The following is a 26627-nucleotide window of genomic DNA, read 5'->3' on the forward strand; positions in this document are numbered from 1 at the left end:
CATCCCAGCACCCACAGCAGGAGCGGTTGGGGAGGAAGAGATGATGCTGGGAAGGAATGCAGAGGAAGACATGCTTGTGAAAAGGCAGAAGCTACATTAGAAAATGGTTTTCTCAGCACGTCTCCCAGGGGATGGAGAGTGTGCACAGCACTTATGCAATGTCAGCACAAATTTGAGAGAAGCTGAGTGAGAAGGAAGCCTAAGGATGCTCTTTTCCCACTGGCTTATCGGACAGTCGAAGGAACTGAATCTTGTAGCAGCTAAAGGTCAAGAAGGGCCACCCAGCCTCACTGTCCAGGGCTCAGTCCCCTGGACACCCAGCGTGGGAGCAGGATGGGAACTGTGGCCGTCAGTGGCATCCATTTACTTTATGAGGTGCTGAATGTGAGAATAATGACAGGGTGGGGATGCATGACCAGGATGTGATGTGTGACCCAGAAGGCCAGACATCAACTCAGGACACGTGAGACAGAGCTGGAGGTGGAGCTGGGCGTGTGGCAGCCAGGGTCCTGCATGGGAGCCCCGTGCTCGGCCCTCCACCTGCAGCATGCTGACCTGACCCCCTGGCCCTGAGATGTGGCCATGGTCCGCAAACCTGTCATCACAAGTTGTACCCAAAGACTGAGGGAGATGAATTCAGACAGAAGCCCCTGTTCCTGTTTGAGGGAACAAGGGTCCTGTCTCGGACAGACTCTGGTTACTGGTTGTTGAGGAGTGATGTGGCCTTGGGCCTGGGCTGGGCTGGGGGCCAGGTGAGAAGGCTGGGCACACTTGGGCGGTAGTGCCCAGGGAGGGCGGGCCAGCACCACACGCCTGCCTGTGCTCCCGGCCTCCCCTGACCTCGACATCACCTCCTCTTGACACCATTTCTGTGTGGAGGTGGGGAAGGCGAGGTGACCTCCCCAAGCCAAAAGGGAGAGAGGGAGAACCCAGACATGGCAGACGCATGGCCGGCTGGTGAAATTCACCCTCTGAAAGGAAACCCCATTTGTCTCCAGACTGGACAGGCTGTCTGTTCATGATGCCTCTGGGGCTGGCCTGCCATGCCCGGTTGCTCCAAGTTCCTTGAGGGTGTCCCCATCTCCATTCAGTCTTCCAGGGGCCCCTCGTGCCTGCAGTGATTCTGATCCAGTGAGGGAGCAGGAAGCCTGCATCTGAAGAGGTGTGAGAGAATGTGAAGCACGCTCCCTGTGCGGCCTGGCTCCTCCCCGGGCTGGGGTCCTTCTCTGAGGATGGATGAGGACGGGGGACCCATGGCCAGAACACAGATTTACAAAGGAGTGTGGGTCTCTCTGCTTACTGCACATGTGGAACCAGCTAACCTGACTTACTATGTTTGCAGTTCTATAGTAGCCATTTGTCCTCGTTTTTCCTTTCTGGGCCCTCATGTGACAGTTCTGGGATCCTGCGCCTGACCTGCATTACACCCTGGAGAGGGGGGCTCCTGCCCTGGGCCACGGAACTCAGGCCATTGTCACAGGACTCACTGCATCCTGGAATAGGTACTCCACCCCATCCTGGTCTCTTAGAAGGTCACAGACAGACAAACAGGGTAGCTTGCTCTCGGGACAGACAGGGACATGGGCTCTGGGGACACCGTGAGAACGGGGCTGCCTTTATCTATTCAGGCTGTCATGATAAATACTATAGGTCAGGGAGCTTAAACAACAGAAGTTTATTTTCTCACAGTCCTGGAGGCTGCAAGTCCAAGATCAAGGCATGAGCAAGGCTGGTTTCCCCTGAGGCCTCTCTCCTTGGTGTGTAGACAGCCGTCTTCTCCCCGTGTCCACACGTAGTCATCCGTCTGTGCTCGTCTGTGTCCTGATATTTTCATCTTATTAGGACACGAGTCCTATTGGATTAAGGCCCACCCTAAGGGCCTCGTTTTACCTTCATCACCTCTTTAAAGACCCCGTTTCCAAATACAGTCACATTCTGAGGTCTTGGGGTTTAGGGCTTCATCAACAACGGATTTGGTGCGGCATGATTCCTCCTGTATCAGGAACCACGCGGTGGCCAGCATTCCAGAGAGCTGCCCCTTCCAGTTATGCAGCAGGAGTGGCTGGTGGCCCACCCTGACTTCGCAACCCAGGCACCTCCTTTCCATCAAGCAGCTTGTGTTTCCTCAAAAGCTATGCTCTTTCCCACCTCTGAGCTGTCGGACGAGCTTTCCCTTCTCTCACTCTTTATCCTCAGGGTCCGCCTAACGCACTGCCGCCAGTGGCCACTCCCGACTCCTCAACAACCATGTCAGGGGGACATGGACCAGAGGGGCCACAGGTGCCATGGGGTGACTTCCTCCCCCATGAGGCAGGCAGGGAGTTCTTCTCCCTCTGTTCACCCCAATGTCATGTACACGATATACGTGCTTCCTAGTGAAAAAGCTCATCTCTGGTGGTGTTTCCAGAGCGTGCGTCTGAAGTTTGCTCCTAGAAAGGTGTGCTGGGCATGTGAAGGGGGTGAAAGCCACTGCCCTGGCCACCCAGAGAGCCCGGCCCTCCCACAGACTCTTCTGCCCGGGGGTTGGCCCAGACACACCAGGAATCCAGCAGAATCTTGGTATTAATTCCAGGTCATCACTAGGAAATGCTATGGAAATGGAGATAAAGGAACTGGGGCAGGCCATCTCGTTTCAGTGAGAGGGTTCTGTTATCTCCCAGTCTGTGTAGGTCTGTGTTTCTATCTCTGGTTCCCTGGTCTAAGGACAGGAGGTGCCATCCCAGGACCTGGAGCGGATGTGAATGTGCATGTGGCGGGTGAGGGAACATGTGCTTCTGTTGGTGAGAAGGAGGCCTGGTAAGCAGGGGACAGGGCCCGAGCGGATGAGTGAGCTGTGGCCTGGTGCCGTGTTGTCCTCTGATCCTGATGGGCCGCAGCTGCTGTTTGTGCCCTGATGGGCCTCCAGTATCAGGATCATCACCGATCTCCAGGGCACAGTGTCTTTGGGGAACCGGGACAGGGAGGCAGGGCATTAAGAAGGCACAGCAGTCCAGGGAGTCCTGAGCCAGTGCGAAGAGCTGTAAAGGCTCAGCACAGTGACGGAATACATACACCATGGCAGAAATCATGCGTGGGTGTGCAATGTAACCTGATTTGGCTGAAATATCACAGGACCCTTAGTCTTAAGCTGTTTTTCTCCACTCCTGGGAGGACTGGTGGCTGGCAGTCCTGGTTGCTGGGGGCATCCTGCAGGCCTCTTTCAGTGTTTGTGGTTTCGAGAAGCTGGCTCAAGCACTGTGTCTTCTCTCAGCACCCCAAGAAGAAGGCAGTGGGGATGAAAGGGGGGCTTGTCCTCCCTTCTTTCATCAGGGAACATGTTTGGAGGCAGAAACCCGAATGTTTGCCCTTACACCTTACCAACCGGCTCACAGCTTCACGCCCTGCCAAGCCCTGGCCCAGGTGGGTGGATGGTCTTGATCGTGCCCTTCCCCATGCAGGAGCCAAATTGGGGCCTTTTGTAAGGAAGAGGGGGAGCAGAGGGTCATTTGGTAAGAAGCAACCGCGTCTGACACCAGGGAACATGGCTTTTTAAAAAGAACTGAAAGCTCACCAGGAAACGTATCATCTCATTGAATTCACACAAAAATCCCTCTGCATTAGGGAACTTGGGGGCCATTCTGCCACAAGTAGGGACCTCACCACACTGAAGCAGCCCCCCATGTCCGAGGGCAAAGTGTGGTGGCAGAGCATCCACACGGGGTTCCTGGCTGATGCCCTGGGCCTCACGTCCGCCACCATCCATCCCAGAAGCCTCTCTCCAGAGCTGGGGAAACCACCACTGGGTAGGGTGGTGACAAAAATCCATATGCAGGAGCACATGCATCTTCACATAGCCCAGACATGGAACCAGCTGGAGGTCAGCCATTTCTGGGGTTCCCATTACAAGCCCTGCTAGGGTTCTCTCCCTTTCTCACCAGCCAGGACTCTCAGAAGACAAATGGCACAGGAGCCGCATATTCCACTGAAGAGAAGCCAGTGGCAGAGCCCCAGGTTCAGGGCTGAGGATGCCTGGAGGGGAGGCATCCCTCCCTGGGGAGGTCAGGAAGGCCATGAAGGGTCTGCCCCAGGGGCTGAAGGAAGACAAGTGAAAGCAGGAAACAGGCCAGAGGCAGTGGGGATACCCCGGCCTCTCCAGGCTCTCTGCACCCGTCGAAACCAGTGACAAAGGTCAGTGCTGGTCCAAAGACAGCATGGAACCTGGGGATGAGGGGCTTTCTGTAGTCTTGACTATTGTTTTAATATATAGGTTTTGTTCAGGTATGGTGAGGATGACTGATCAAGAGACAAGCGCCATAGAAAACAGAGTTTAAGACTCACAGATCCTAAGACGAAGGGACATGCCACAGCAGGAAGTGCCACATGGGGAAGCACCAGGGCCAGTCAGGAAGAGGTGGAGTGGGGGGACATGGCAACAGCCTTTCCTGTGGCTTCTGCAGGAAGGGACGGGCAAAGCAGGTGAGCAGGCTCAGGAATGGCTAGTGTGAATAATTTCAGCAGGCTCTAGAGCATAGGGATGTCTTGAATTGTCTGGTACCTGGCCCTGCAGAGATTAGGGCAGAGGAGATTGGATCAGAGTATAAGAACATGATAGAAGGGGTGGCTGGGGGTTGAGACGTAGACTGAATTGGTTGGTTTGCAAATATAAAACACACAATTGCAGTAGAGTTATTTACTATCTCTAGGGATTGGTTATACCTTGGAAGGGCCATCTTTCTAGGGCCATCAAGGCCCCAAGATGCCAAAGCCTCAGAACACAGGGAATAAAAGACATTGTTAACACATCTTCAGGCCTCAGCAACCTTGGGCGGTTCAGCTTCCAGGTCCAGGCAACAGGGGCCAGGATCCCCTTTGCTTCAGGAAAACTAAGCAAGCGAACCAAAAATCAGCCCAAAGAAAGCCAGGCTACAGTCAAGGACAATGTCAACCCTAGTGAACCGGGGTCACAAGCACACACAGATTGCTGTAAATCAGGGCTGAGCAGGCATGTAGATCCAGCGTGGTCATTAACGGCCAGGTTTGAGATACAGCCGCATTGCTCACACCAGCACTGATACTGGAAGCAACCAAATGGTGGGCTAGTTACCCTCAGGAAGAAAATTCAACCTATGTTTTCTTGTGATGGTTACCCGGCCATTGATAACAGCTAGGACGTGAAAATAAAGCAGGACAGGTGACTTAATGATCAGTAGTGTTTCCTTCTTCCCATCTGTTGCCATTGGCACCAGGCAGCTTCCAACACTCTGGTGGGTGAAGATCTGTACCTAAATGCACTGGGCCCAGAGCAGCAAGACCGCAGGGCAGACGCCCCTGTAGCACGTCCTCCGGAGGATGGCTGCTGTGACCGTGAGGTCAGAGCCCCTCCCTCTCCCAGTCATCCGGTGGTTGCCTGGCCCCAGGCCCTTGCTGAGCTCCTGCTGGGTGTTGCTTCTCTTCTACATCCCTGTTAGGACGTCGTTTCCACCCTCTTTTACTCCAAGGTGGGCTGTACCTCTGCCTGCTATGCAGACCGCATCTCACCCTTGTTTTGCTTCCCTGAGCTCCCAGCCTGGGACTCCAGCACCAGATATATTGTGCCCTTGGCATCCAAGCATACAACCTGCCCCTGACCTGAGAGGGCTCCTCCTTCCATGCTGAGATCCTAAGCAGGGTTAGTTTGGTGTGGAGGTTCTACCAATACTGTAGAGAACCTACTACATGTAGATGTTCACCGTAGTGTTCTCACCATTCCCTTTTCCTTACTTAATGCCCACAAATGTCCTGGGAACCACTGGCACACCCATTCCCTGAATGAGGAAACTGAAGCTCCCAGGTTAGGGATTTGCCGAGTTCTTTGACCCTGTAAGTGGTGTCGTGAAGATTCACATCTGTATTTTCCATCAAGCACATTCCTCCTTGCTCTGCATGGTCCACAGCTAACCCTTCCCAATGGGCTCTCAATCCAGGACACCCCCCAGAGCTGTGACTGCTGTGTCCAGAGCTGTGACTGCCGTGTCCAGAGCGCATTGCTTCTACAGGCTGGAGAAGGGATCCTTGGCCTTTGCTTAAGAAGAGATTCTAATAAATCTGCTAGAGAGTCCTTTCCTGGGAGGAGAGACAGAGATAGTGACAAAGACAGACAGAGACCAAGACAGAGACAGAGACAGAGATAGAGGGAGAGAGACAGAGACCCTCTGAGGAGCGATCTGGGGCCTGTCTTAGTGGACTAGCCCAGTGCACAGGCTGGTGTGTAAGAATGACCTCACAAAGGAGCAAGGGGCTCTCATGAACAAGGTTCCTGCTGGGCCTTAGGCAGAGAAAGGCTTTCCCAGTGAGGAGAAAGGATATTGTCAGATTCTAGTGGCCCTGAAACATCTTCTTTGAGAGCTGAAGTTCCAGTGGGCCAGCAACACCGGAGGCCATCTGCTGAGTGCCCTTGTTATCTGACCTTTCTGTGAAAATCTGGGGCACCTGAGCCAACATGGAGGCTTATGTAAGAGGATTTTAGAAAGGAAAGCTTTTTGCGGCAGGTAGTGAGGACTTACCCACAAGGAGGCGGGACTTCCCGCCTTTCCTCGTGGCTGAGGGATGAATGGGCTGGGATGATGGTGGAACAAAGGCCCATTCACGGCACAACCTCCACTGTGCTCCTCAGATAACTAGGACTCTGACCTTCAGAATCCCAGCACCATGGTCCTGCCCCTGCTCCAAGGCCCCAGGCCCACCACCTGCCACCCTTCTCAGTTTAAGCTGCAGTGCAATGCTACAGCCAGGGGCCGAACCTGCTTTTCTCTGGTGGAGACAGTGTGTGGATGCCTGGCTGGTCCTTTATGCAGAAATTCTCCTAGACAGGTCCCCAGCCACTGAATGGCTGGATTTGTTACTTAGTTTCGGCCCAGCAGCAGCGCCTGGGGCTCTGGAAGTTTCTACACCATCACCAGGCATACATTCAGCAGCAGGGCCAGGGCTGGGCCAGGGCTGGACCATGAATGTCGGGTTCTAGCCTCTCACCCCCGAGCCTTTTCACGCCCACAGTGTTTCCTGGCCTTTCTTGCCCTGTTTTCATGAGAAACCCCAATTCACCCTCAGGTCTCTGTGCCAACAATACTCCCGGCCCAGGTCCTTCCCCGAATCAACCTGACTCTGTTCTCACATTTGGCTCTATGTTCCCGGCGAATGAGTCTGTAACCCTCCAGGACAGCTGCGATCTCTCCTTCAGTTGTTGGATCACAGCTGTAATGTGACATCTATGTGTGGTGTTTTTAATCATCATCTGGAGAAGACAAAGGAGAATCTAACCCACCTGCCCAGCCAACCCGGGAATCCCCAGCTTCACATTTATCCTCCTGCCTCGTCTTGGCTTGTCTTCTCCTTTGTGTACCCATCCTCATGTGCAAGCTCTGATCCTTGGGAGAGAACTAGAGCTCACAGTCTCCTTCTAACCCAGTGGCCTGTGTGATCACAATCATTTTCATCCTAGTGGCGAATGCTCACACTCTTCCCTTTTGTGCGTGTGTGAGGTCACTTAGTCCCCATAGCAGCCCATGCAGGGGGAGGCTGACACCATCCTACACATGTGAGAACCAAGGACCCAGTGGTTCACGAACCTGTGGGACGGCCACACACCAGGGATGGAAGGCTTCCTGCCTTGGACGTGCCCTCGGCCCCATCGGAGCCCCCCTGCGCACAGGTGTTGGACAAGAGGTAAGGAGGAAAAGATAGTTCTCAAACACAGTGAGAGAGAAAAAAAAAAAAGGAAATAAAGTAGCAGGACATTAAAGAAAGGAAATCTCGGAAAGTAAGGAAAGGTGTCACGTTGCTACATCTAAGGGGGGACCGCACCTGTCATGAAGAGTCAGGTCTGAGGGATACAGTCTTTGTTCTGATCGAGAGAAATAGTCAGGACTTGGGCTTAGGATGGTGCTCCCGGAAAGACCACACTGAATTGTGAGATTGATTTGCAGCCAGAGAAGGCCATCCTATCCCAGGTGGGTCTGGCGCCACCTGGTATCTTGGTTTCTTAATCCTGCACGAGGGACAATCTGGTCTCTGGGATTTTTTGGATCCAAGTGAAAAGGCTCTTCAGCTGCTCCATCAATGGGTCCAGAGACGTGTCCTGTGCTGAATTCATGTTTACTATAGTCCAGAATCTTTGAATCGTCGTTTCTTCCTCTCATTCTCTCTCGTTATTATTGCCTATGGATTTCATAGGAAGATGAATATTGTTCGTTATACATCTTTGTTAAAATATTGCATGTTTTTGCCACTAAGATTTTGCATCCTTTTTAGTACTTTCGTTATGATCCTTTTATCTGATTTTAACTTTCCAAGATTTCCATCTCTGTGGAAAACAATTGCTTTTCTGTCTCTAAATCCAGGGTTTCTCACTGCTCTCTGAGGAAGCTGCTCTTCTGTAACAACTGTGTCAACATTTCCATTGCCTAATATTTAATGAACATGTTTCATTCATCTGTTGCAATTACAGTCCTTTTTTCCTACAAAAACCAACAACTAAGTTTTAATATAGAACAGTTATACCACGATTATTAGAACCATGTAGCACACTATTCTTGGAATAGCCTTTCACAGTTTTAGCATCATATAGATGATCTGAGTCTCAGAAAATGAATTTTATTGTTACTACTGAATTAGCTGGACACATAGCTCTTAGAAAACACCTGGTGTGCCCCTTTCCCGAATCCCTGTCCCTCGGGGAGATTTCTTTGTCCTCCAAGGTCGGTCAGCCCACAGGAGGGGATATGATGGGAGTGGGAGGGTGTAGTTCCTTCAGCCTTTCTGAAATGCCCCTTCTGAGTGCTCTTTGATCTCTTCCTCTCATTCTGTACAGCTGGATAGTCACCCAATTTTTCCTGTCACTTGAAAATAAAACAGATGTGGTCCCGCTGAACACCACGTGGTCTCCCAAGAGAGACAAGAGAAAGGCTGTAGGTTCTGCCCATTGACTGGATAGATGTGGATGCTGCTGCTGTGTTTATGAATAAGACTCCCACCCTCTAGGCTGGCGATGAGGGGAGATGGAGACTCTCAGTGCAAGTGTTAAAAGGGTCCTTTGCCTCCTCTGCAAAGGAGGAGGACTAACTCGCCTCTGGGTTTGTGGAAGTCTCCCTAGAAGAGGTGAGACTTCTTTGAAGAGATATTTGCACGGCAAGGAGCTTTGGAGGTGGGCACTTAGAATCTGCATTTGGATTCAGCTGTAGTTTACCAGGAACAGAGTTAAGATTTCCCAGGTCACAGTGCTTTTCTTGGCTCTGTTTAAATGCTCTGGAAGTTTTCTCTTTATGTGCATCATTGATCCCGTGACAAAATGACTCTGACCAGGTCACTCCTGGGTTGGGAAGACAAGAATCATTGTCCTTGGAGTGAGAGCCATGCCAGGAGGACCCGCAGTCCCTGCAGAATCGGCTCCCCGTGCCCATAGTTCACGTCCTTCATCTTCTCTGGAGGTCCCCTCACTTCTGCTCGGGCTCTGCCTGGTCCCTGCCCTGGGTCCCCTCTGCTCAGGTTCTCCTGCTGCCTCCACATTTCAGGGATGCCTTCTCCACCCACCCTTCTATCTCTCCCCACCCCTGCCCAGCACTCACACCCTTCCTAAATTTCCCTTCCTTCATGGGTTTCTTCCTCGCATATACCCTGTCTCCTCTCCTCTGTACATTTCATATTTTAACCTCATTTTTTGTCTGTCTCACCTACTAGAATGTGACCTTTGAGAGGGCAGGGATTCTTGTCTCTTGTTTTCTGAAGTATCTTCGGCACTGGTGACCTGGATGAACATGTAGTAGGAGGTCAATAAATAGGTGTGGAGTGAAGAAGTGGATAAGGTCCTGATGAATTACTCCCTGACTTAATCATCACAGAGGCTGAAGGTGAAGAAAGGTGTTCTCTGTAGCCTCTGTGTGGTGTCTCCATCCCTGACCCACCGTCCAACACATCCAGCTCCTGTCCTCCTTATCTTCAGCTGGAGGAGAGCCAAGATGCTGCAGTCTGGCTCCTCCCTTTCCAACCAGGAGCAGCTGACAGGGAGAAGAATGGCAGGAGGACTTCTGTGTCCTGTTAGGTCAATTATGAGGCTGCCTAGACTTCACCTGAAACAAGGGGGTCTTGTTCTGCACCAGAAACCAAGCAGATCACAGAGGGCACACACTGACCCAGTAGGTGGACTTGTCCACTGATGTCTGAGCTGGTCAGTAGCCCCGAGGGCTCAGTCCATGTATGGATGGCAGAAAGGAAGCCCATTAGTCTTTCCCTCCCTCTTGCCCCTGCCACTCGCCCCACTAGCATCTGAGCTGGAAAATCAGGAAAATCAGTAGGCTTTCTATAGGAGCCAAACAAACAATAAGGGTCAGGGAAAGAATTAAGTGTTGCTAGTGTTGGTAACTTGACTGAAGTATCATGAACTCTGGGCAAATGGAAGCCCTGGAGCCTCCTGGGAGTGAGGGTCCAGTCCCTCCCTGCTCACTCTCCAGGCCCGGCTCCTGCCTGCCAGGCTCCTCTGAGGTTGCCGTCAACCTCAGAGAGGGTACTCTTTAGCAGAACTTCTAACCCCCATTCCATGAGGTCGCCTGGTTGCAGAAGAGGAAGGAGCTGTCCATGGGGTGAGAGGGATGGAGGGAGGGGCACAAGTGTGCTGTAAGCAGAGCAGTGGACATGGGCCTTACAGAATGCACGAGTTTTCGGGAGATGAGGGGAGGGCGGCATTGTAGGCTGCAGAGAAGTCATCATCTTCTTAATTTTCCTGAAAAACATTGTTTCAGAATGAGGGGCACCAGGTTGTGATGCAAACTCAGGACTCTGACCCTGGAGCCTAAATGGAAGAGAGGGCATGGATGGAAGGACAGCCACAGCCCAGGGAGACCAATGTGCTGCGGTCCAGTGTGAAAAGCTGATGACTCCGTGTCAGACCTGCATCAGGGCTCTCCCACTTTTAGCAGCAACCTCACAACCACCTTGCCAGGTGGGTGCGTGTGACTTTGTTTCACAGATGAGGAGACTGAGGCACAAAGAGTATGATGACTGTGCTCAGGCTCACATGGATCCCAAGTGACTCCACAGATGCAAAGCCCAGTAACAAGACAGCTCTGATCTTTCTTTCCTTTCTTTGTTTTTGCGTGCACCTCTTCAGGGCTGTGCACAGAGCAAGTTAACCGACACCTATGCAAATGGCTGAGCCCACTGGAACATGAGGCAGAGAAGCAGAGTGACGAAAGTGCTGTCCTGAGACACATAATCAGGAGTTGTACCCATTCCAAGAAAGACCACCATTGATGGCTTGACTCTGAGAAGGTCACATGGATGAGTTGACATTGGATATGAGCCTTGCGGGTGCATCAGGAATGCATGAAAAAGAGATTTCCAGTTCCAAAAGCCCCATCACCCTTGATATTGTCAACTAAACAAATGCACAGCTTAAAAGTTGAGTATTACATTTTATTTGGCAAAAGCGAGGACCTATGCCTGGGATGCAGCCTCTCAGACAGCTCTGAGACACTGCTCCCAAGAGATAAGGGAGGAGCCAGGATATATAGGAGGTTTCACAACAAAGACCAGGTACTTGATTTTCTATGTACAGGAAGATGCAAGGGTCTGGGCTCACTGAAATCATTCCTTTGATATGCACCTCAGCTATCTGGGGCCAGTATCCTGTGTTTTCCCAACCTGAGTCTCCTCAGGGTGCACCATTATGGGGTGGCTGCAGTGGCTGATGGCTTGATGGTGGGCATCCTGTTTCCATCCTGTGTTCCCACAGGGCTCACTGTTGAGGTAGCTATAATGTGATGGCTTGATGGCTGCAACACCCTTTGTTTACTGATATGGCAGGGAACATTGTATTCATTGACAATATTTAGCAGCATTTTACTGGTTGCAAGGTGTCTCATACTTATTTTGTCTTCAGGCATTACACAGTGATTTTCATGGAACGACACAGGTGCATGGGCAGAGCTGGGAAAATGTGTGATGGGCAAGGAGAACAGCAAGGAATCTGGAGAGAGAACAGAGCAAAAGACTTGCAAGTGCTTGGGGCCTGGGCTGGCCTTGGAGAGTGGAGAAAAGGAGCTGCCATAATCTACCACCTGCAGTGAGAGAAGTCTGAAACCAGTTCTCTGAAAAGATGAATAAAAGTGATAAATCTCTAGCTAGGAAGGAAGGGGAAAGGGGAGAGAGAGAGAAAGAGAGAGAGAGAGAGGAGAGAAACAGCAATAGAAATGAAAAAGGGGCACCACTAGAGATCCAACAGACATTAAAAAAAGACAATCAGGGAATATTAGGAACAACATTATGTCAGTAAATTTGACATTTAGTTGTCTAAAAGACACAAAAGATCTAAACTGGATTTTATTCTAGTAATATTAAAAAGTCATTGAAAGGTGTTATTTTGTGGCATGTTTATCTGCAAGTCATCCAGGGAGTGCAGAAAAAGGCTTGAGCAAGGGAGGCTGGCAACAGAGGGGATTAAATGTGGGAGGGGTTAAATGTGGGAGGGCCTAGAGGGAGAGAGGAGACCCCGAGGACATGTCAGCTGGAGAAAGGTGTTACTGCTACAGGGGACCTAGGGGCAGGAACACATGTGAGATGTTTGGGAAAACAACAGTTCAATGTTGGAGACACGAGGGCTGACATAGCTATTATCCAAATATGAAGAAATCATTAAGGATTTGTGTGTCTGACCCTGCACAGGAGAAATGTTGGGCAGGGATTCACTAATGTGGACATTGTCAGCATGTTGGACTGATGTTAGAAGAGTGAGTGTCCTTGGAGAATGAAAGGGGATTTGGGAGAGGGGTGCATAAGAGAGGAAAGCCAGGAGGGTGTGAGGTCTGGAAAGCCATACAGAGGAAATGTTTTCTTAAAAAGTGCTGCATTTACTGTGTCAAAGTTGATAAAGTTGAATTTATTAGTGACCCTGGTGAGAACATTTCCACTGGAAGAAAGAAAACCTAGCCTGACAGGATGAAGAATGGAAGGACAAAACTCTGAGACAGAGAACATCATCAATTCTCTTACAGGGTTTCACTGTAGAGCAGGAAAAAAACGGTGCAAAGGTGAAGAATATTTAGACCATGTTACTACATGATGAGAGAGAAAAGTTGTTTCAAAAGCGAGGGAGAATATGGATCTTATGATGCTGCTGGTAACTGCTTATTAAATATTGATGGGGTTGAATTGGAAATTTTCTACAGAAATCAAGTATGCAGAAATTAAGCTATATGTTAGATGCTGGGATGTCCTACTTAATCGCATTATGGAGTGAATTCTGCAGAGTGAAAAATCTTTTATGAAAGAACTAAGCCCTGTGCTGCCTTTCTCTTGGAGTCCACTTGCCCTCTACCTGGCAGGGCATGGCCCACCTGTGCTGACTCCCTAGGTTTGCACCTCTGGTTAGTACCCAGGTTGGCTAGCAGTTGCTTTGATACATTTTCTCTATAGGGAACTTGAAACAAAAGGTCAGACAGGAACCTGAAGTCATTCTTAGCATCAAGGAATGTGTCTGAATGAACAAAGCCATTTTCCAAAAGCTCGTTTTACAGTGATTAAGACATTTCTTGAGAGAAGGTCTAGAATTTAGAAATCTTTTGGCATTTCTGGCGTGGCAGAGCTTTTTCCGTTCAGAAGTTCTTCCACTGCCTCATTATTTTTAAAATAAATGTTTATGGAAAGACATTGTTAAAGAAAAACAGAGCTTAGCAATTATCCCTATTCTGATTCTTTCTCCTTAATTCCTTAAGATTTTAGGTTGAACCTATCCAAATATTTTCAATATTGAACAACATCGCTTATCAGTGATTCTCATTGCCAAACGAAACTGATTTTAATCTGTATTAAGCATTCGAGGAACTTTGGTTGAAAAAAGAATACAACTCACTCCTTACTCTCGTTCCATCTTCCTTTGTTAAATATTTATTGAAAGCAACCATGTAGTGAGAACTGTGCTACCTGATGGGGATTCAAAGATGAATCCGGTACATGTGCTGTTCTTTAGGATTTCTGTGAAATCCTAAAGGGCAGTTACAGAAAGAAATGACCACCATCACCACCACCACTAGGAGTAATAATGAGCTCCTTCTACTTAGTGAGTGCCAGGCTCTCTGCTAAGCACAGTACATGGATTATTCCCCCACTATCAAAAGCACTTACCATGATTACACTTATATATCTTAGATAAGGAAACTGAAGCTCAGAGAAGTGACATTTCCAGGCTGTCACATGGCTGATGAGCGACAGATGTGTGGGCCACTAGAAGCCACACTGAACAGAAAGACCCAGATGAGGTGGATGAGGTGGCCCCAGGGGAAATCCTTCAGAGGTAACTAGGAATAAGTCCAGAGAAGAGAGGCTGGGCAAGGCATTTTAATCAGCAGGGAGAAAATGATGGAAGGCCTGGGGGTACAAAAAGGGGGTGGGGAGGGGATACCACATGAGTTACTGCTGCTGCTGGGAAGCCAGAGAGGGTTGGGGGTGACTGAGGAGGATGGAGAGGCTCATGGGATCTAGGGGCTTGTCAAGAAGATGGGATGTAACCTAGTAGGCATTGGGAGGATATCTGGGTAGGGGAGGGCATGATGGTCAGATATTCCTTTGCAATGAACATTCTGGATGCTCCACAGAGATGAGCCCCAGGACAGGGAGGCAAGCTAGTGCAGGGTCTCCGTGGGCCGACCAGGTTGATGTCTCAGATTGGAAAGGGCAATGAACAAACACTTGGAAATAACAATGATACAGCTGGGGGAACACTTGCTTCTGGAAGGTGAGGTGGGAAAGAACCAGGAATGTCTCTCAAATTCCCTCTTTGTGTTTCTGTTCTTTTTTTTTTTTTTTCCTTTTTCTATTTTATTTAATCCTCATGTTAACTCCTTGTTACATGTGAGGGTCCGGTCAAAGAAAGATTCTGCTTGTGGAAAGATGGGTCCTCTCTGAGCACACTCCCAGCTTCAGAGTGATCCCATGGGAATGTGAGAGGGTGGGGACCCCTGCCCAGGATGCACACCAATGACCAGGTGACAGGTTTTGCAGCCAGAGCCTCTTATAAGCTCTTTGGAGGCTGGACTCTGTTATTTTTTATTTCATGGCACACATGTTGCCTGGGAGCCTGCTCTCCTCTCTCTTGGTCTTTTCTTTATGATACAAATCTAATTCTGTTAGATGTACAAGGGCCCTTCAATACTTGAAAACAGTGGTTTGGGCCTCTATGTAGTGAGCATTCTCACCTCCATTGCTGCTCTCCTCCACTTTTGATTTCACTGGAAACCCCACCTCTTTCATCCAGAGCCCATGCTTCCCCTGATACAGCCAGGGACACAAAGTTATCATTTTTTCTTTGGTTTTGAAAGCTGCTTTCTACTGTTAAAATGTACTAATGATCTACTAATGTCCAAATCCAGGACACAGTGTCGATTTCAGTTGGTGCCAATTGCAATGGCAGAAGGGACGCTGTGGTTTTAGGGTTGGGGTTAAGGTTGGGGTTAGGGTTAAGGTTAGTGTTAGGGCCAAGCCTGCTGTCTAGAGGACTCTCATTCTCTACTACGGAGCTGAAAAAAATTTTTTTGAGGATAGGACTGAATCAGAAGGAGACAAGTGAGTCTAGGCTCCATGCAATAATACTCTCTAATATTATATAATGTCACTGGCCTGTAGTAAATACACAATTTTCTGGGTCCATACTTATTTTATTGACAGGGTATAAATGGGGATGTGAACCATAAGTTGAATAGCATGACTTATGGAATGTCATCAAACTTCAATCTTACTTTTATCTGTTACTGTCATTTAAAAATTTTATTCAGAGTGAGTTTTCTGCAAGCTGCTGGGTAAAAACTAGCCAGATCTAAGCATTTTTTTTCTGATTCCTTGAAAGAAATAGGGAGTTTTATGTTAATGTTTTATGTTAATAGGGAGTTTTAGGTTAATTTTAATTTGCAAAAGAGATTCTCAAGTCAGAAATTATCATCCTCCCAGTCAAAAATAATTATTAACAGTTTGATCTTTAACCAAATTTAAGACTTTTCTTCCTGGCAATGCAGACTGAGAAGGGCCAGTGAGTGAGGAGTACATTTCCAAAAATATATTTTTTAAAATTAAAAATTATATATGATTTAACAGTATTTTAAAATATATTATTTTAAAAGTCTTTAATAATTTTGAAATAAATTTAAAATTATTTTAAAAATATTACTTAAACATTTTCTTTAGCATCTACTGAAATTAGTGCCTCAGTTGGACTTTCAATTTCTTATCTTTTTATACTGGCTAAAAGTAAAGCATCTACTTAGGTCACCATATTTATTGCTTCTTCTGCTTGTTATAGATTATATTGTTGGCTTTGAAACATCTCACCTCACTTGCTTGCCTCTAAATTATATTGACATTTAATGAAGCCCCCCAAATTAATTATATCACTATTTAAACTCATCAAGAATGGAGAATACTCTCTAATAACTAAACCAAACCCTGAGCAATGAGTTAATGAGATGGCCTCTGTAATCCCCTCCAACCCCCATCTCTACCTGAAGTTTTATGAAAAGCTAAAGGATAAGAAAGCCTTTGATGCCTATGAGCCAGATGAAAATGTTCTGTTGGATGACTTGAAAAACAATAGCTATTATGCTGCTTATGTAAAACTGTACACTTTGCAATTTAGGACGAGACAACTTGGCATCCATTTGAGGTCACAATAAACAAGTTAATTATGATTTTTTTCTTTTGCGAAGCTCCTACTTTTGCTTGGTTTTTTTTTCAAGGAGAAGGGTGGAGAACACATATCACACATTACTCAGGGCCAAGCAAATTAGTGTTACACAATCTCAGTTTATCAGCTCAATTATCTTGTATCAAGGAGGGTGTGTTCAGTTATTCAAATCATTATGAAAATTCTTTTCCAAGCTGTTGCCAAATACATATTCATGGAAAACACCTTTTCTTCATTTAACTTAACCCTCATTTTCCTTTATGTGAAACTGATATCATATATATACTGATTGCTCCTTTTTTTCCAGCTGAATTATTATTTTCTTTGAACTGACTGTCAAAAACTGGCAATCCAGGTTGATTAATAAAAGACAATAACAACCAACAGCAGAGATTGTGGAGGCACCTGCCTCCTGGGGGGATCACATCACCCAATCTAAACCATGTCGCTGTCTTCCAAAAGCAAGGGAGAGGAATTCCAGTTTCTTCCATTGGCTGCCTTCTTAGGATCTGATACAGGACTGTTGCAGTTACTCCTCTGGAAGTAGATGGGACGGCCTGGGAGCAGAATGGAGGGGCAGCCTGGTCCAGTGGGAAAACCATGGGCTTTGGAGTTCAATGGGCTTGATTCCATCACTTATTCAGGATATAAACTTGGTCTGATTCTCAGTGTCCAAAACTAAGAACTAGGAATAACAATTACTTCATAAAATTGTGGTGGAAGGCTGTCTGCTTCGTGAGGTCACTCATTGAATGATAGCTGAACTTTGAAAACTTAAGTACAACTCCTACAGATTCCCTTAAATTATCACCAGAATACAGCCCGCTCACACCTTCTACTCTGCAAAATGGGAAAGTGTTCCCATCATAAATTCCCCTATGCCATCTTGCTCATTGAATTTGAAATAGTGTTCCTTTTAAAAATGACTTTAGTTAACAGACGTCAATGATGCTTTCAGACATGATTTAATAATGGTTTTATTTGGTGCATTTCTTTTGTTTTCATCATGCCCTGCATTAGTTGTTTATGGTTACCTCATCTGAGCATGGAGTTAGCAGGATTTAGTCTGGGCCTCTGCTGCCCCATAATGTTTGTTCAGTTCCCACACCTACATCCATATTCTGAATGATTAATGATTTCCTTCTTTACCTTCCCAATCATGATTTATCAATATATACCATTGCCCGAACCTGTATCTTTAGACCAGACCTGCCTTCTGAACTCCCAGTGTGTCCCTGCAGCCTTACACTTGGCCTCTCCTCTGTGATGTCTCATGGACACCTCAAATCAACGTACACAAAGTTGTTCTCATTGGTTGCCCTCCAAACTGTTTCTTCTAGTAGGGTCAGTTGGCTTCCCCCTTTAGGGAATAACACCTAGCTTACTATGCGTGGGAATCATCCTAGATTCTGCTTTACTCCTGTTCTTCCATCTGAGCTTTCTCTGTTATGCCTGTGAGTGTCATTCTTGTTTTTAGTGTTTTTTTTAAACATATTGTTATTTTTCTTTAAAAAATTTTTTATTTTATATTGGAGTATCGATGATTTACAATGTGTTAGTTTCAGGTGTACAGCAAAGTGATTCAGTTATATATATACCTATACCTATTCTTTTTTCAGATTCTTTTCTCATATAGGTTATTACAGAATAGTGAGTAGAGGTCCCTGTGCTATACAGTAGGTCCTTGTTGATTATCTATTTTATATATAGTAGTGTATATATATGAATCCCAAACTCCTAATTTATCACTTCCTCCCACCTTTCTCCTTTGGTAATCATAAATTTGTTTTCGAAGTCTATGAGTCTGCTTCTGTTTTGTAACAGAAACTGTTCATTTGTATCAATTTTTAGATTCCACCTGTAAGTGATATCATATGATATTTGTCTTTCTCTGTCTGACTCACTTCACTTAGTATGATCATCTCTACGTCCATCCATGTTGCTGCAAATTGCATTATTTCATTCTTTTTTAATGGCTGAGTAATATTCTATTTATGTATGTACAACTTCTTCTTTATCCATTCATCTCTTGATGGACCCTTAGGTTGCTTCCATGTCTTGGCTATTGTAAATAATACTGCAATGAACATTGGGATGAATGTATCTTTTCGAATTACGTTTTTTTCTGGATATGTGCCCATGAGTGCGATTATGGGATCATATTGTAGCTCTATTTTTTATTTTTTTAGGGAACCTCCATACTGTTCTCCTCCATTCCTCTTCCCTATCCTTCCTGCCTCTCCCTTTAGCCAAGATTCCTGTTAAACTTTTACTCTGTCTTGCCAAGATACTGTAAAAGTAGCCTAATTTTCCTCCTTGTTTCTAGGAACTCATCATACAATACACCTTCATATTTCTATGATAGGTGACTTTTCCAAAATAGAAATATGACTTCAAGTCTCCATGCCTACTTGAGACACTTTTATGGGCTTCCGCTTCTGGCCAAGATGGAATAGCTGGGATTAGATTAACCTTTCCATATGGAAGAACTAAAAAAAATGGATAAGAGATAAAAAGCAATGGCATTCCAGACATTGGGCATGAGACAATGGATAACAGTGGTATCTAAGAGACAGGAATCACCTTCACACCTGGAGACAGTTAGTAGGACAGGACACAGGGAGGGGATCTCAGCAGAACCTGGCTATCTTGCTGAGCAGAAGACATGAAGCTTGGAGTCCAGGGAAGGTAAGTTGCCCAGACTTCTTAAGACAGAGTTCCAGAGGCAGAGAGCTTCACCTAGAGAGGTCACCCGACATCTGTAGATGTTCTCCTCTAGATTCACCTGAGTACTGTCAGCAGGTGTGTGAGGGGACTCTGTGAAGCTAGGGAAGGAATAACCTGCAAGGATGGAAGAGAACGCGAGTTGTCACAAAGGGCTCAGAGTCACAAGGCATCCAATTGGACGTCATTAGAATGGGAAGATACAACCCAGGATGCAGAGAATATTAATCAAAACTGGCCCAGAAATGACAGAGATGATGGGACGATTAGTCAAAGGCATTAAAACAGTTATTCTATACCTTTGAACAATTATTATAACCTTATTCTACATGTTCAAGAAGATAAAGACAGAATGTGTTAAATAGAGGCATGGAAAATATATTTTTAAAATCCAACTTCTAGAGTTGAAGACTGTGATATCTGAGATGGTAGATACACTGATGGGTTGAATGGCAGATCAGACAAAGCAAAAGTGAAGATGAGTGAATATATAACAATGGAAGCCTGTCGTAGGTAAGATTGTGTCCTCCAGAAAGATATGTTCAAGTGTTGGAAATAGAGTTTTTACAGACGTAATCGAGTTAAAATGAGGTCATCCTGGGCTGAAATTTAAGCACAGACAAACAGACTGAACACCATGTGACAACAGAGACAGAGATTAGAGCAATGCAGGCACAAGGCAAGGGATGCCAAGGATTGCTGACAACAGCAGAAGCTGGAAGATGCAGGACAAAGTGTTCCCTGGAGCCTGCAGAGGGGGCCTGGCTCTGTTAACACCTTGACTTCCAGCTTCTGGTCTCTAGAAATGTGAGACAACATGTTTCCATTCTTCTAAGCCACTCAGTTTGTGGTACTTTGTTACAGCAACCTAAGAAACTATCACAGAATTATTTAAAATTTAAAAAGAGATAAAAATACTGAGAAAAATTTAGTGAACAGAGTATCTGTGAACTAGGAGACAACTTCATGCAGCCAAATATACATGTGACTGTCGTATCCAGAGGAGAGGGTTGGAAGGAGTATATTAGAGGAAATAATGACCACAATTTTTCCAAAGCTATAAACCCATAGATCCTGGAGGCTCAAAGATACCAAGCACAAGAAAAATGAAGGAAACTGAACCAGGCACATCTTTATCAAATTGCTTAAGAACAGGTGATAAAGAGACCATCTTAAGAGTACACAGAAAAAAAAGGTATTTTAGATACAGAGGAACAAAGCTAAAGATGACTCATCTTTAGCTGTGATGGGAATGAGGCTCATCAGAATGATTTCTCATCAAAAACCATGCATGCTAGAAGTCCGTGAGAAAATATCTTTAAGATACTGAAAGAAAAAAAACAAATCAATTAACACAGAATGCTTTAATTTACCCAGTGAAAATATCTTTCAGAAACAAAGGAGAGAAAATGAGTTTTAACATATCAGAGCAGAAGGCCACAAAGAGCAGACCCACACTGCAAGAAAGAAAGGCCTTCCAGCAGATGGAAGCTGGGCCTTCAAAGTAACAAATGCACTGGAAATGATGAGACATGAGTGAATGTAAAGATGTTTTCCTTATTGTTTTATTCCCTTTGAAAGATAATTGACTTTTTAAAGCAAAAGTAATAAGAACTTACGGTGCAATTTACCACAAATGTAGAAATAAAATATATAACAATAGTAGTACCAAGGCTGTAAATTTCTTTTACTCTACATGAAGTAGTATAACACCCCTTTAAACCATGGTGGGTTGAAGACGTATACTATAAACCCTACAACTACCATAAAAATAGCAAAATAACATATCAGAGTTACTAAGTCCACAAAGATGATAAAATAGAATCATAAAACTGCTTAAAATGTTTTCAACTCCAACACAGAAAGAGTTTGGAAATTGTCACGAACATGATTAACACACGCACACATACACATACACACACACACACACTCACGGCTGTACGAACTGAGAAAAATGCCTTTTCCTGGACCCATCAGAGAATTAAGGTTATAGGGCAAAACTTTACCCTGAAATTGGGAAAAATAGTTGAATACAGAGACTCAGAATCAATATTGGCTCATCTGGGGCAGAAGCCACTGGGCCATAAACTGGTCATTTGAGAAATTTCTGGAGGTGGAGTGCAAATAAGTATGGTAGTAAGGAATTCTTGGGGGTTACACACTTAGGGGACACACACTTCCATGGGTTTTACCTCCAAGAATCCCAGCAGGTTCTCATTATGAAGAGCCAAGAAGAAAAAGCACCTCCTGTTTCTGGCAGGAAGATGGGACAAGTTATCATTTCCCCAGAGTGTTCTCCATCACAGAGGCCTACTCCACAAGGGGAGGGACCTTATCCCAGCTTTATCAGACCAGAGTTAAGTACAACGACCTAACTTCACCACCCTCTCTAAGAGGAAATAAAACTGAAGGAAAGTTGTGAAGGTCATGTCCCAGGGGCACAAAAGCAGGAAAAGCTGAGATTTATAAGATTATAGAATGCTTCCTCTCTCCCACACCTGACCACCACATCTCCAGGGCTCTAATATAATATAATAACAATGGGTTATAATTAAAAGAGCCGCAAGCCTCAGACCCTATTTCAGAGACAATTTAAGGGAAACCCTGAAGCCGTGGGGGAGACAGAAACAGGGACACTGGAGAAAATGGAAGCTCTGGTGCCTGCAGGGACAGCAAATACTAAACTCAGCTCAACTCTTAGCCAAAGAAACTGAAACCTCACTCTAGAATTATATTTACTTCAGTTCCTATTACTGACATATCATATTTAGGTTCCAACAAAATAAGTTCCAAAGCAGGCTAAAAGGCAAGGAAAAAAATAGTATGAAGAGACAGAACAAACATCAGAATCAAACTCAAATGGGCAGAGATTTTGGAATTATCAGACAAGGAATTTAAAGTAACTATGAATATGTTGAGGGCTCTAAAGGAAAAAAAATAGACAACATGAAAAAACAAATGAGTAATGTAAGCAGAGAGATGGAAACTCTAAGAATCAAAAGGAAATGTTAGAACTCAAGAACAGCAAAACATAAATGAAGATTGTCTTTGATCGGCTCATCGGTAGGCTGGGACATGGTGAGGAAAGAATCAATGAGTTTGAAGATATGTAAATGGAAACTCCCCAAACTTAAATTCAAAGAATTACAAAAAGAAACAGAACACAATATCCAAGAATGGAAGGATAATTTCAAAAGGTTTAACATATGTGTTATTGGAATGCCAGGAGAAGAGAGAAAGATACAGAAGAAATATTTGAAGTAATAATAGGTGCAAATTTTCCAAAATTAATGACAGACACAAAATTACAGATCTAGGCAGCTCAGAGAATACACAACATAAATAGTAGCAAAAACCTGAACCCCAGCATATCATAATCAAATGGTAGAAAAGCAAAGGCAAAGAGAAAATATTGAAAGAAGCCAGAGGGGGGAAACATTTTACCTAGACTTGAACAAACATTAAGAATCACATGGTACTTCTCGTCAAAAACCACACCAGTGGAATACTGAAAGTGTTAGAAAAAAAAAGACAAAAACCTAGCAACCTAGAATTCTATATCCAGTGAAATATTCCTTCAAAAGTTTTGTCAAGGACTTCCCTCATGGTGCAGTGGTTAAGAATCCACCTGCCAATGCAGGGGACATGGGTTTGAGCCCTGGGCTGAGAAGATGCCACATGCTGCAGAGCAACTAAGCTCAGACGCCACAACTACTGAGCCTGAGCTCTAGAGCCCATGAGCCACAACTACTGAGCCCACGTGCCACAACTACTGAAGCTCGTTTGCCTAGAGCCTGTGCTCTGCAACAAGAGAAGCCACTGCAATGAGAAGCTCAAGCACTGCAACGAAGAGTAGACCTCGTTCGTTGCAACTAAATAAAGACTGCATGCAGCAATGGAGACACAATGCAGCCAAAAATAAATAAATTAATTAATTAAGAAAAAAAATGTTTTGTTGAGTAAAAATTATTCACAACTTAAAAGTTGAGAGTTATGTTTTATTCTGCGGGAATTTTTAGGACTTCAAGCCAGGAGGCAGCATCTCAAGTAACCCTGAGAGGACTGCTCTGAGGAGGTGAAGGGGGAGCTAAAATATACAGGAGTTCTGCAACAAAGGGCAGTAACAAAAGATTACTATTAATAAAAGAAAACTAGATATCTCGTTAAGGAATTTAGTGCTTTTCTATGTATGGGAAAATGCAAGAGTCTGGGTTCATTGAAATCATTCCTTTGATATGCACCTCAGCTATCTGGGGCCAGTATGCTGTGTTTTACATCCTGAGTTTCCTCAGGGCTCACAAGTTTACCATCAGCTGTGGCTGCAATCACTGTGGCATCCTTTGTTTACTGATATGGCAGGCAATATTCCATCTATCAGTTGAGAGAAATAAAGATGTTCTCAGACAAAAACTTAGGGGATTCATTGCCAGTAGGTGTAACCTACATGAAATCTTAAAAGAAGTACTTTAGGGAGAAGAAAAATGTTATCAGTCAGAAACCTGGATCTACAAAAAGGAAGGGAGGAATCAGAGGAGGATTAAATATATGTAAAATAAAATCTTGTATTTTTCTTATTCTTTTTTTTTTTTTGAGGTACGTGGGCCTCTCACTGTTGTGGCCTCTCCCATTGTGGAGCACAGGCTCCGGACGCGCAGGCCCAGTGGCCATGGCTCACGGGCCCAGCCGCTCCGTGGCATGTGGGATCCTCCCAGACCAGGGCACGAATCCGTGTCCCCTGCATCGGCAGGTGGACTCTCAACCACTGCACCACCAGGGAAGCCCTTTTCTTATTCTTAATTGACCTAGTAGATAACTTTGTTCAAAGTAAAAATACTAACAGTGCATTGAGTGATTATAGTCTATCCATAAGGGAAGTGATGACAAGAAAGTTAACAGGGACAAGAGGCAGTAATTGGGAATACACTAATAGGAGGTATCCATGAAGTACTATAGTACTATTTGAGAGTGGACTTCATTGTGGTCTCCTTGGGGACAGCAAGGCAAGAAAGAGTAAAAAGCTTAGGATTGCCTTAGTTTGAATGATTTCAGCAGACTTTGGGCTATTGGGGTGGTCCCTCAATACCTGGTACCTGGCTCTGGGATGCTTAAGGCAGACGAATATTGCCTCTTGGGGTGCACAATCCAGATAGAGGAGGTGTGGCTCTGGTTTTGTTAGTTTGCATATCACAGGGATGGGAGGACTTTGCTATCTCTAAGCATTGGAATTAGTTAAAACAGGATGTTCAGTGTCTTCCCAGCCAGAAAAGTGTTTTTTTAAAGATGTCAAAACAGGGGCTTGCCTGGTGGCGCTGTGGTTGAGAATCTGCCTGCTAATGCAGGGGACACGGGTTCGAGCTCTGGTCTGGGAAGATCCCACATGTCACGGAGCAACTAGGCCCATGAACCACAACTACTGAGCCTGTGCATCTGGAGCCTGTGCTCCGCAACAAGAGAGGCCACGATAGTGAGAGGCCCACGCACTGCGATGAAGAGTAGCCCCTGCTTGCCACAACTAGAGAAAGCCCTCACACAGAAATGAAGACCCAACACAGCCAAAAATAAATAAATAAATACATAAATGTAAAGATGTCAAAACATCATAAAATACAGAAAATAAAACACATAAACAATAAAGAACAACGACAACAAAAAATTAAAGTAGTATTGGATTATAGCTTAAGGTATAAAGTAAATATCTATGTATCCATACTGGTATTAATACATGATTGAAACATAAATAAATGGGGGAGAAGAGACAAATATCCCATGCAGAAGAATTTCAAATAATTTAGGTAGATAAATCTTCACTCCTTAAGTGTGCACTGGACAGAGTTACTTCCTTCTAATGAATACAGTATGGAAAACGGGGGGAGGGGACCTGACAGTGGGGATACCTTGACAAGCATGACCTCAGGTGGAGACACCTGTGATCAAGGTCACATAAACAGTGACAGATGATGTTGATGGTATGCACTCTTTTTTTTTTTTTTTTTTTTTCCATACGTGAGCCTCTCACTGTTGTGGCCTCTCCCATTGCGGAGCACAGACTCCGGACGTGCAGGCTCAGAGGCCATGGCTCACAGGCCCAGCCACTCCGTGGCATGTGGGATCCTCCCGGACTGGGGCACGAACCTGTGTCCCCTGCATCGGCAGGCAGACTCTCAACCACTGCGCCACCAGGGAAGCCCGATGGTATGCACTCTTGATAACATATCCTGAAAATTGCCTCTGTGATCTTCCTCCTAAATTCCAATCTAAAACTTAAGCATGAGAACATCAGACTAATTCCAGTAGAGGGGCATTCTACAAACGATTTCTTAAAACTGTCAAGGTCATCAATAACAGAAATTTTGAGAAACTGCCACAAGCAGAAAGAGCCTGAGGACACACAGGACAGCAAAAATATAATTCTGTATCCTAAGTGGGATCTTCAAAAAGAAAAAATGCATTAGGTAAAAACCTGGAAACTCTAAATAAACTATGGACTTAGTTGATAATAATGCATTCATATTGATTCATTAATTGTCACAAATATATCATCACATTGTAAGATGTTAATGGAGTGAGGTGGGTACAGAGTATAGAGGAACTCTCTGTATAATCTCAGTTTTTCTGTATATCTAAAACTATTCTAGAAATAAAGTCTATTGGAAATTTTAAGTAAGGCAAAAGTATGGCAGAAAAAGAGGAAAAAGGAAAAAAGAACACATAAGACGAACAGAAAGCAAATAGCAAAATTGTAGCTTCAACCCAAGGGTGCCAACAATGTCAGATGTAAAAGGTCTGAACACCTTAATTAAGAGGCAGAACTTGGGACTTCTGTTTCTGGATAGGTGCAGGAGATATGCTTTTCCCTACTCCTCCCAATAACTATAATAAGCACCCTGGCATTATATGTCAAACATAAGAAGACTGTGGAAGAGAAGTAGGCAGACTGCCCAGGGACCTCAAGATTCCAGGAAGAACATGCTGGTGAGGCCTCTGAGCTTTCTCATGCCTCATCTATTCTGGACTTGGAACCAAAGCGGCCAGGGCCTCTGAAATACCAATGAGTACAGATGAAATGCCCCCAAAACACTTGCTTTCTCTGGTAACAGGGCCAGGAAAGGGCAGCCTATCACACAGAAAACTTTCAGACTCCAGCTTCTCTTCCCCAGCCTCAAACTACACAACTGTAGCTCCACCACCTCTGATCCCAGAAATGCCACACAGGAACCCTCAGCAGCCA

The sequence above is a fragment of the Mesoplodon mirus genome (assembly GCF_964341445.2).
Source record: "Mesoplodon mirus genome assembly, chromosome: 9".
NCBI classification, from domain to species: Eukaryota; Metazoa; Chordata; class Mammalia; order Artiodactyla; family Ziphiidae; genus Mesoplodon; species Mesoplodon mirus.